Below are 12,771 nucleotides of genomic sequence, written 5' to 3' on the forward strand. Positions count from 1 at the left end.
CACAGCCGATGGACAGATATGTCTGAAGACATATCTGTCCATCAGCAGGTGTGTGACCGCCCGTACACACACAGAGGCAGACGCGAAGAGGGGGGCAGGACACACCCCCTGGTCGCTGGGACCTGCGGGCAGACACAGATGATGGCCGTTCAGTGTGTATGAACAACCATCATCTGCAGATATATCTGCAGATCACTCATTCTGCAGATATGTCTGTATAGTGTGTACCCACCATTACAGACTGACCATTGGTCATATGGGTAGAAAATACATTTCTCCTGCCAAAAATACATAGATATCACATACAATTTAAACAGTACAGTTTTTTCAATATGCCCATTCCAGATTATCATACATTAATCATCCCTGCAGATCATATTTTGGGCACGAGTGGGTCAACATCATCACACTATTCATTAATAATTCTCTTTTGGTTGTGTTATACTGTATGTGTAAATAAGTCTGTTATGCCTGGGATCCCTAACACTAATATATACGACCTCTTTGTAGTAGCTAACTTATCTACGGTTACCATGACCCCTGTTCTGACCTATACTGGACAATGGACATGTCAGTTTTATAATTACCAAAGGTACAATACTTTGATTCTGATCTTAACTGTATGCATTCTCTCACACACGTAGGCATACCAGTGCCTGTTTGCATATTGTATGGCCTAGGCAGTAAAAACCTGTCTCTTACACAATAACCCAGAGACTAAATCTGGGTACACACTGACCGATATATTGGCCTATCAATTGATTGTCCAATATATCTGGTGCCCGTCAGCCAGTGTGTACCAGCGATATGTCTGTGAACGACGTCATTCAGACATATCGCATTGGTTATGCTGCACAGCCTATGGCAGATATATCTGCAGACATATCTGTCTATCAGCAAGTGTTTACACATGCAGCGGCAGCCGCGGGGAGGAGGCAGACACGCCCCTGACCCACCCCCCGGCAAGCAGGACCCGCGGCTGCCTGGAAGATGATGGCCGTTCAGTGTGTATGAACGCCCATCATCTACAGATATATCTGCAGATCACTTGATCTGCAGATATATCTGTTCAGTATGTACCCAGCATTTTAGTAACACAAATATATATCTATATACATGCTACTAAATTATCTAAACATTTAAATGATACATTCAAACTTATTTAATCTATTTCTTACTCTAAAATATTCACTATGGTTATATTCACCTTTAATATTTTAATTCAGACAATATCTCCAATCCTAATATTCCAAAATTATGAATAATTAACCGATAAGGCAATAAGTTGTTCACAGACTCTTTTGCATTCCTGTGTCTGTATTTGTAGAGGTTCTGAAGCATGTGGTTGCACATGGGTAGGTTCTTCTACTTGTCCTGTATGTATTCTCACCAGTATAATTAATTTTTGCATCTGATCTATGGGCCGCTTTTTTGCTTGAGTAGATGAGTGTAAATAACTTGGGTCTTCTACCTGTCTTTTATATTAATGGTGCATACACACGATCAGATTTTTCCTTCAGATATGAACGATAACGATTTAAAAATCGTTCAGTCGTTCATATCTGAAGGAAAATCGTTTATATCTGACTTGCCTGAACGATGGACGATCAACGATGCGCGTTCCCGATGGTCAGATAACGATTTCTGACATCTGATGGGTTTGCAGTCAGACTTGGACGATTCCATTCATTTTAATGCAGTCAAAAATCGTTCAATCGTTCAAATCGTTCAAATCGTTCAAAACTTTGGTAAAATCGTTCAAATCGTTCAGATCGTTTAATCGTTCAATCGTTCATCTGACAAATCTGACAAGTCTGACAAATCTGACCGTGTGTATGCTCCATTAGACTTCTTTTTTAATCCATTATTATTGCATGTCCCTTATGGACAATTACGTTGTATATGTCCTTACTGTAAACATGCATAGCAATGCACATTACTCCATTTCTCCTGTGGTGGAGCTGTAGGAATAAGATGCGTTTGTCTGTACAGATGTGTTCACATACATCTAGCCTCCTTGCGCACTAAACAGCCATTCTAGTTATGCCATGCCATGGCGTGAGTTGGTAGCGCCGAGCCTCTTTTCATGCAACTTTTTAACTTCAAATGCGTCTTATTCGCATAGTGATGTTAATATTTAGCACAAACAGCTTCTGCTGATTAAAATGATATATATAATTTTAATCAGCAGAAGCTGCTTGTGCTAACTAATCACATCACTGTGCGAATAAGACGTATTTGAAGGTAAAAAGTTGCACAAAAAGACGCTCGGCGCTACAGAGTCACACTGAATTGTTGTGTGGCACGACTTGTAGTGCATAGAGGATAGATGTATGTGGACACATCTGTATGTGTTACCATAAGATGCGTATCGGCCATCTTGTGATCTGCCATTTACCACATAATGCTCCCTGACTCTCAGTGACTTTTGTTTTTCAATAAATCTTGTCTGTATTCTATGACCATTGCTGCATCTGCAAGCTTTGATTCTTTTGCTGCACTTAAGCGAACTACTGTGTCAATATGTGTAAATATTTCCACAAACATACGTATCATGCCTTGTGGGACTTTTGTACTGTGATCTTTACTCACCCTCCTATACTTTGCTTCAAGCCTTCCACATAAAGACAAAGGGCAAAATTTACTAAGCGACGGTTTGGTGGCAGTTTCTATTCTATTCTAAGCCCCGGCGGTTTGGTGGCGGTTTCTATTCTATTCTAAGCCCTGGGGGTTTGGTGGCGGTTTCTATTCTATTCTAAGCCAAGGGGGTTTGGTGGCGGTTTCCATTCTGTTATAAACCCCGGGGTTTGGTTTTGCAGCAGTTTCTAAATGACAGCCCTGTTCTATTCTATTGTAAAATGTGTTTTGATGGCAGTTTTACAGCGGTTTTGGCCTTAGTAAATCTGCAGATAGCAAAACCGCTGCCAAACCACAGTCAAAACACATTTTAGAATAGAATAGAACAGGGCTGTCATTTAGAAACTGCTGCAAAACCAAACCCCCAAGGTTTAGAATAGAATAGAAACCGCCGTCAAACCGCCCTAAGGCTCATCATGCATGGTGGGTTAAAAGTTAGATAGAATATCTGGGGTTACTTCCCAATGACCAGGTGCCAATTTCATTAGAGCAGAAAGTCTCTTTTTTTCATCATGAAATGTACAATTTTTGGGAGCAGTCTTCCCAGTTACATTATACCTCTGGTTAAAATGGGTGGATAACCATAATTTAAGCAATATTCTGGGGCGAAGTTAAATGTAGTACAGTGTCACTCAAAAATATTGCAAAAGTTAAAGGGGTCATACTTTGGGATTTCCTTGCAAATTTTTAACAGGAATTGTGTCTTCTACTTGTAACAATTTGTGTGCAATCCAGTTCCGTTACTGTGGCTTGTTTGTGTAATCAGAGCAGTATGTACTATCTCCCAGCGCTTCCCCACTGTATATACATGACATAACATGGTTCAGTACAGTGGTGTAATTCCAATATACAGATGTGAGTTTAGTACGAGAATTAATGTTATCTTGTCTGAGAATATCACAGTTATGTTCTGTAATGACGGGTATCCACTTGCCGATTAAAATGAGCGATTGAACGATAACTATATCGTTATCGTTCAATCGCTCATTAATCGTGCACAAATCGGGCATGAAAATGTGAAAAACGACCAGCGATGCGCGCTCCTCCTGGTTATTTTTGACATCTATCATTGCCTGAACATACTGGTCAATCTGCCGATAACGACAGATTGACCATGTTCAGGGATGAGGGAGGGTGCCTGCGCTAAACAACATATCGTTCAGTGTAGGCACTGCAGGGGAAGAGGAACGACTGTACGATTATAATGTTGTAATCATACTGTCGTTCCGCTATCTGCTAGTGGATACGCACCTTTAGTGGTGTTTTCGGTGTTGAATCAGGTAGACACGTAAATTCCAATCAATTAGAGTAGCTTATAGAACTGCTGTTTCTACACACCAACAGATCCTGCTGTGAGCTGATTGAATTGTTCTGTTTAATTAAAATAGTTTAATTTCCCATAAGCAAACCTCAGGTGACTATGTAATTAGATAACTATTTCTATATCTTTCAGCAAAATATAGCAGTGCAGCAGCAGATAATATTTTTTATGTCTGTTTGCAGTCTGCTAATAGCTTCATTGGACTTTAGCACTTCCCTGCTCCAGTTAATCATTTGTTAGTATGGTGCAAATCCACTGCACAATTGGTACTACATGTAACTGCGTTCATACTGTATGGACATTTTACTTGACGTGTCATGTATCAGTCATGTTCATAAAAACAATCACGATTAAGCTGGGTACACACTGGAGCGATGACTGGCCAATTTGCCTTTTCAGAAATACAAATCCCAACATAGTTCAGTGTGTACCAGCAATTAAGTGCTCCTTCGGCACCTAGGTTTGACCTGTAGTAAGTTAATGAAGGATGGAACAGTGATCGTTCTGTCATACATTGACTCATTCCAGTGTGTACGGGCAATCCCTGTTCAAGGGCGTTCGTTCCGATTTCAGAACGAATGCCCATTGCTCCAGTTGTACCCATCTTAAGGCTCTTGTGAGCTATTAGAATTTCAGTCATACTAATGGACTTTTTGAAACACATCTTCAAATATGCTCCATAATGAAAAATAATAAGTCCCTTTGTATTTCATTGTACATGTTATTTTTTTGTTTCAAAAGGGAAAATTTTAGTGCATTGTAGATGGAAATTATAATTACAGAGACAAAAAAAATGTGGTTCTTTATGGAGAAAATCTAGAAACTAGTGGCTTATTTATTAATAGGCACTTTCTCCAGGGATGTATAAGGCGAAGAGAAGAAACACCCTGTTATCGGCAAACACACAACTGTGCATGTGGCAATAAGGCTCTTTGAAAAATCTTCCTTTTAAGTATGGTAATTTTCTCTATGCATTATGGGGCTGACTCGTGACTGTCTGTCAAATAGAAGTCTATCACTATTTCATGTACAGTACACCTGTGTTTACAAAAGGGCTTTGCTCATCAAAAGGTGAAAAGCCTCGTTGCTGTTTTCATCTTCGCTATATTTAACTTTTGCTTCGCCATGTACATCTAGGGAATTGCTACTACCAATATGCATGGTGATGCCTATTTACCAAGCATCGTCATGGTAACAGAATAACATTCTGAGAACTTTAAAAAAATAATAATTGTTGCAGCAATCAAGGGTCTAGGCAGGATATCAGTCTTGCATCATTCACCCTTCAACCGTTTTAGTAAATGTTATGACTTCTTCTTCTCCCTTATGTATCACTGATGTCAGGAAGCAGGTTGGCTGCTCTTTTTTATGTTTTTCAATAAACAGCAAGAATACGAACCAATCTGGAAATTGTCCGTATCATGTCTTTTTGAAGAAATTGACCCCTGTGGTCAGTACTTCGCTTACAAAGTTAACTCGAAGAAGATGGAGTTTCTGTACCTATAATTACCTGGGGCAGTGACGGTCTTACTGGAAAATACATTCTCACTTTGGCACCTGCAAAATGTTTTGATATCTAGATATTGTTTTCCAGGTAAACCTCCTCCGCCTAGTCAAAACAGATCTTAACACTTGGTCTGCCTCTTTTAGTTTCTGGAATCACCATATTAACCCCCTAACCCTCCTTTAGGGTGCCTAACCCTAACCTCCCCCCTGTGCCTAACCCTAATTCCCCCTTCCCCGCAGCCTAAACCTAAGTCCCCCGGGGGGTGCCTAACCCTAACCTCCCCCCTGGGGGTGCCTAACCATAACCACCCCCCTTCTCCTAGCCTAAACTTAAACGTCCCGGGGGGGTGCCTAACCCTAAGTCCCCCTGGGAGCCCTAAACCTAACCCCCCCACGGCTGTCCGTGCCCGGTGCCCGGCTTACCTTCGTTCGGTATGCCGGGCGACGGTCTCCCGGCGTCTGGTTAATGACAGGCGTCGAGTTTTCGTACCATGCCGGGATTAGAAAGTCTGGAAGTCGGCGGTTGGCATGTAGACCGTCAGCTTCCAAACTGCATCCTGGTCATTCAAGTATCCTCAAGTTTGGGTTTTTAAAGATACCCTCACAGGGGGGAGGTCTGTATATCCCAGATTTCAAGCAATACCGTATGACTATGCAGCTTGCGTTTTATGGAACAGGTCTATGCCTGCTAGAGTGTGGCCATTGATGGAAGCTGAAGAACTAGGATGGTCATTTGTTTCTTTCCTCCTCTAGTGCAATACCCCAAAGCTGCTTTTCATTCCCATTACTGCACCCACAGGCATTGTCCTCCCAGCAGTCCCTGATCATAATACTGTACAATGAGTCTGGGTTCCCTCCAGGTTTATCTCTAACTTTGTTTGGTCCTTGACTGGTTGGTGGCATTGAATATGAACACATTACTTGTGACAATAGAATTGCTTACCTTTATAGATATTAAGGCTACATTTTGAATTCCTCACATTTTTTTCCATTCCGTCAGATATAGACACTTTCATAATAAAACCTAGCAATGCCTTATTCATAGACCTCTCTCCAGCTTAGAATTGCTCAGTTTGGACCAGGATCTGCAAATAGACTAGTTTTCACCTTATTAGATATGGCAATTTCATGTAAATTTTCCTGTGACCCTCACACCAGGACTTGTCAGAATTCATAGACAACACCTCCTCAAGCTCAACCTTTGTCATTATTAAAGAAAACTCTTTTAAATTGCAACAGTTAGTATAATGTGCTGATGTTCCTAGGTATAATGTGCCTTTCAGAGGGCATGTTTCTCCACATCTGGTCAAGCTGTCCAAATCTCTCTGATTTCTGGCAAGCCTTCGGCAATTTTAAACTTTTTAATCCTACCAATTGTTATCTCCATGGCTTCCAAGTTCTCCTTTTCTCTTTGTATTCCCGCAGCATCTCATTATTAGAACAAGCTAATTATACACATGCTTTCTGCAGCCACTTGCCAGCTAGCGACTGAATGGAAGCATCCCAACTCCTCCTCTGTTCAGTATGTTATTAATAGGATCTGATATGTCCTTTACATGTAATATGTGACCATTATTACTATTATTAAGAACCCTGCCAGATCTTTTAATAAAATATGGGATCCTGTGGTTGTTTTTTAATTCCTACCTTCTCCCTCCCATTAACTACTACTGATATGCCTTCATTAAAAGTGGTCAGTCACATAGGCTGTGTATAACCATTTTTTGTTGTTTTAACTGTGCCTTATGGTTGCAATGGTGTAATAAAAAACACACAATCACTTGCTTACATCTACTGACGCTAAGTAATAAAATGAATAGGGCTATTAACACACTCCCACACAGAGGAAGTAATCATAGATATGCTATATAACCTCTACAATATTGTGTTTGATTGTGTGTGTATATATATATATATATATATATATATATATAGAAACAATGGAAGTCCGGCACTCAAATGTAAATAGAACTGTAGAAGGCTCAGGTGCCGTGACCAAATAAATGTACAACTAAGGCAGCAGATGAAAGGCAGTCTGAGACTCAATAATCCAAAAGGCTACAGCGTGAAAGTCAACGTTTCGGAGAAACCTCCTTTATCAAGACTGTATGAGTGCCTTCCATCTGCTGCCTTAGTTATATATATATATATATATATATGTATATATATATATATATATATATATATATATATATTACAGTATATAATGGGAGCTGAAACAGTGCTTCCTGCCCCATGCATGGTTGGGCTTCTAGAATGAAAGGGTAACCCAGAGGTTCCCAAACGCGGTCCTCAAGGCTCCCCAACGATTCAGGTTTTAGCAATATCCATGGTTGAGCACAGGTGACTTAATTAGTACCTCAGTCAATTTGATTTAACCACCTGTGCTCAGCCATGGATATCTCTAAAACCTGAAATGTTGGGGAGCCTTGAGGACAGCATTTGGGAACCTCTGACGTAACCCTTACTGTTCTGGATACATTAGCAATGTCAGAGAGTGTCATCTAGTTAACCTCCGCGATAAAATCAATGATAAATTGCAGTGTTGGTGGGTTTTTTATGTCTTTTTAGCCACAATGAACAAATTACTCTTTTTTACTGTACTAATTGGACCTATGATGAATAGAAGAACCCTTTCTGACCTTAAAATATAGCTTAGGTAAATTAACTGCAGCCAAGATAATAGTCAGAAAGTGGTTAACGTCTATGTTGCTGGCCTGACAAGCGGTAACCGAGAGAGAGGCTGTGAAATAATTGTATGTCAGAGCAGTGTACAATAATAGAAGCTATCTGGAGATGTGCCAGCACAGCAAAATTCTCCAGCATTGTCTTATTGCATTATAGAAACCTACTGCTCCTGGGATAACTTTTTGATTGATGTTAGAAGCTTTTATCATCTATGTTCAGCAGACTTTTCAGTTTTTCAATAGCATTATATAGAGATGCTACATTTTTACCCACTCACCTCTAATGTTTGACCTGCAAGGGCCTGTAAAATATCTAAGTAAGGAATGTTTGTCTCCAGATATGTTTCTGTGATAACTGGACTTGCTGTGATCTGCCCACACCACTATTCTGTGTGTTGTAACAGGCACAGGCTATCAGCAGTCACCATTAATCTAGAAAGCCAGTAATAATGTAGGCTGCAGGCAGACTGGTGACCAATCATGTGCTGATATATGGGGTGACCTCCACATAATTGGACAACATGTGGGTACAGAGAATTACAGCATTAGTGTTTTCTGGCAGCCATATACTGCACAGAAAGTTTAGTTTATTTTAAAAATGTTTTATCCGTTTACTTAAATTATTACTGTGTATATATGCACATTGCACAAACATTTTAGGGGGTACTTGATGCATGTTTATATGAATAAAAAACTCCTCTATAGAGCTCTCACAGCCTTGGATTTGAATGTAAACCACTGCAGTACAGCTTAATGGTTTATAGAGTACATTTCATTGTATATTTCCATTTTTATGTGTATATGTCCGAAATGTGTGAAACGATGTGGCACTCTGCTTATTCTATGTACTTAGGGCCTGATTCAGAGTTGGGAATAGAGTAAGAAAGAGCAAACACTGTTCATCTTGGTAATACCATATTGCATTGCAGGCGGGGCAGATGTACAATGTGCAGAGAGATTTAGATTTGGGAGGGGTGTGTCCAAACTGAAGTCTAAATTGCAGTGTAAAAATATCGCTGTCCAGCATTTGTGGGCTACATGCAAAAACAGCCAGTATTTACCACACATGTAAAAAATGTATGTATTTGCACCTCTTGCATTGCAACAAAGTTTGTCCAGGTGCACAGTTGCAGTACTTGCTCTATCTTACTCTATTCCCAAATCTGAATCAGGCCCTTAGTGTGCAGGGGTTTTTTTGCGCTCTCTTGTTTTTGTTTGTTTTTGTTTTTGAGGGTCCTTACTTCCTCTTAAATTTATGTTACAAAAGATCAAGGCAGAAGAAAATATTTAATCATATATTTAATAAAATGGCGAACAAAAGTTTTTGGGTAATATTTTGTTCCAACTCAACTTCCATCTGAAAGTTGCTTATTCCTCTTGCATAGGCTTTCACTGGAGAAATTAGTTTATAGAAGTACTCCAAGCAATGTAATAAAAAGCTGCACTTACAAGTGACACATGTAATAAAAGGGAATACATTTAATATCCTGACAGTGCGGATTCCAGCGGTCAGAATGCTGACGCCGGAATCACAAAGTTTTTCGGAATACTGGCACCGGCATCCCGACTGACTGAATCTCGAAGGTATGTAGCAGGGGTGGGTTAGGGTTAGGCACTAAGGGGAGTGTTAGGGTTAGGCACTAAGGGGGGAGAGTTAGGTTTAGGGTGCGGGGAGGTTAGGTTTAGGCACTAGGGGGGAGGTTAGGTTTAGGCACGAGGGAGGATTAGGGGCTAGGTTAGGATACTTACCTACAGCTGTCGGAATGGTAACCTAATCGGGATGCCAGCGCTGTGAATGTGACCGCCGGGATCCTGAATGCCGGCATCCAGTACCCAGCCCCAATAAAAGCAGTGCCTTCATTCTCATTATTTATTAAAGCCGTACATAATGTTAAACTGATCATGTATGTCTGTACATGAGGATTACCAGAAAACGTGATGTTTACAGTGCACCTCCTAATGACTGTTCTGCCTTAACACACATCTAAGCACTCTTGTAGTTTGTAGAGCCAGTCCCAGTCTCAAAGAACATAATGTATGCATACTTTGCTATGTGATGGGCGAACCGTCAGGCTGCATTGCTGCAAAACATGTTCAGGTTTTGCTTCACAGTTCTGCGTAATGCTATTTTGCACTGTATTTGTACATTTATGAAATTTATGTTCTATGAATAATAGCATTGAGATCATAACAGTCAATTTATTCTGGTGTGTGATGTGACTGGAGTAGAATATTTTGCAGAACAGTTCAGTTTTTTTCTTGCTATGTGTCAGTAAAAGTAATGCATTGGGTGCTGATGGAGCATTTTTCCAATTTCTACTTCAGGGTCCATAGGGTATCCACAGGATACCTTGGGGTATAGGTGTGACGTCAGTCGCAGGGCACCAAAGAGTTAAGCTTTCAGCCTCCCAGGATGCACTAGGTCCCCCTCCTATACCCCGCCCCCGGGCCAAGGCACCTCAGTTTAGTTTGGTGCCCGGCCGGAGTCGGGTGCACCTGTTGGAGTGGGGGCTAGAAGAGCCCCTGAAGCTTTTTCTTCATGCAGCTGTGGCTGCACATCTGGATGAACAGCATGGACAGTCAGTCCTGACGTCCATGCTGTCTTCCCTACACCCCGCCGGTACCAGAACGCCGGTACTGATCCGGGGATGCTGGTGGGCGTCTGGGGTCACAGCTAGCGGTGACCCCAGATGCTCCGGACCATGGCCGGATTCAAGGGGGACAGAGGTAAGCAGCGGGGTCCCGCGGTGGGTCCCCGCTGATCACATGGTCCTAAGTCCCCAGGCAGGGGGCTCCCTGGGGACTGGCTGCAGCATGGAGCCAGGCGACCAACCTGCGCTTCCACTACCCCCTGGGACAGCGGACCGCAGCAGAGCGGTAGCGCTGCGGCGTCCCAGGGGTTAAATGCATGCCAGGGGAGCGCGCCTTCCCTGTCTCACAGCCGGCGCCTCCCCCGCTGCACACAGCCCTCTCTGCACTGTGCTGACTGGTCCTGTGTCAGCGCTCCTCCCCCAGGCCAGCTTCTCTCTGCTCCTCGGCGGCCATCTTCTCTGCAACGCATGGTGAACGCTGCTGGAAGTCTGGAAGGAAGCATCGTGGTCTGGGTCCCCCCGCATACCTCTCCTCCGCTGTGGCTCAGGTCTGTGTATGCAGCGCTGTGTCCTACCAGGCCCTGTGTCTGTGTAGTTGAGTGATCAGCGCTGTTAGTGCAGGAATTGTTATTTCTCTGCATTGTATGTGACTGTGCTAGCGCTGCCTGTAACTATTCTTCTCTAAACTGTCAGCTTTATTACTGTCCCTGTTCTTTCTGCTAAAGCCCTTGCGGTGCGGTGCTGCAGGGTGGTCTCTCGCCTATTTAATACTTAATTGGTGAGAGAGGTCACATACGTGGTGCCATCATGTCTGAAAGTGATTTTCCCCTCCGGCTACAGTGTACCACGTGCAAAGTACCGTTAGCGGAGGGGGAGGGTAGCGCGGAGGGCCTTTGCCGGCAGTGTTTGTCCATGGCGCGGCCTATTACGGTTACAGCACCGGTACAGGAGCCGCCCTGGGCTTGTTTCGCTCAGGCGTTAACAGCTTTAGTGGGCCAGTTAGCTCCGCAGCCCGCGTTTACTCCGATGGGTTTGTCCCAGCAGTCTGTGGTGTCGTCACCCATGCAGGGGTTCCCACGACAATTGGTGGTACCCCACAGTCTCCCTATTTCCCCGCTCCCGGGTTCTCAGGAGCCAGCGTGGGTTAACTCCCTGACGAGTTCTTTACAGCACTTGTCGGATGTGTTGCAAGGGGAGTCTGTGATGCGGCCTCATAAAAGGCCGGTGGCGTCTCTGTCCGCTCCTTATGAGGATGAAGAAGGGACGTCTGATGATGGGGAGATTCTGGATCCTTACGATCAGGAACCTTTCCATACTAAGGACGCTGATGCTAAGTCCAAAGTATATATTCCTGGACTTATTCGGGCGGTCCGCACAGCCTTGGTGATTGAGGACGAAGTTCCCCCAGCGGCTAAATCTAAGTATGCCTTTTTCAAAGATGTGAAGGGCGATGCCACAGTCTTTCCTCTTTCGGGTCAGTTGGTGGACCATTTAGAGGAGGCGTGGAAACAACCTGGCAAAAGATACCAGCCGCAGAGACGCCTGGCGGTGGCTTATCCGTTCGCGGATAATTATTTTGCTAAGTGTGAATCCCCTCCACAGGTGGATTCTCACGTGACCCGTCTTGTCCGTAGTGCCACATTGCCGATGCCATCCATGTCCTCCCTTAAGGATGCTACGGACCGCAAGGTAGAAATCTGCCTGAAGTCCGCTTATTCCCTTGCAGGGGGGGCAGCACGGCCGGCTATGGCCATTTGCTGGGTTGCCAGAGCGATGGAGCGCTGGGCGGATTCATTAGAGGCTTCTTTTGAATCCGACTGTCCGGCCGAACAAGCGGAGTTGTTTGGCAATCTCCGTGATTCGGCCACCTACATCAACGAGGCGGCTCTAGACATTAGTACTCTGGTGTCTAGAATTTCTTCAGCAGCGGTAGCTGCTCGTCGCACCTTGTGGCTGCGATCCTGGAAGGCGGACGCAGATCCAAGAAAGGTCTGGAAGCGTTGCCGTTTACCGGAGAAGTTCTCTTCGG

At 43.3% G+C, this 12,771-nt stretch overlaps 1 protein-coding gene across 22 annotated transcripts in view; it reads left to right on the plus strand.

Moving 5' to 3' along the window:
- CAMK2D (calcium/calmodulin dependent protein kinase II delta) overlaps positions 1 to 12,771 on the plus strand; it is a 286,873-nt gene that overhangs the window by 120,362 nt on the left and 153,740 nt on the right. The window lies entirely within an intron of this gene.

This window comes from Taudactylus pleione, unplaced genomic scaffold (assembly GCF_031769625.1).
Source record: "Taudactylus pleione unplaced genomic scaffold, aTauple2 ptg000454l, whole genome shotgun sequence".
In the NCBI taxonomy this organism is placed as follows: domain Eukaryota; kingdom Metazoa; phylum Chordata; class Amphibia; order Anura; family Myobatrachidae; genus Taudactylus; species Taudactylus pleione.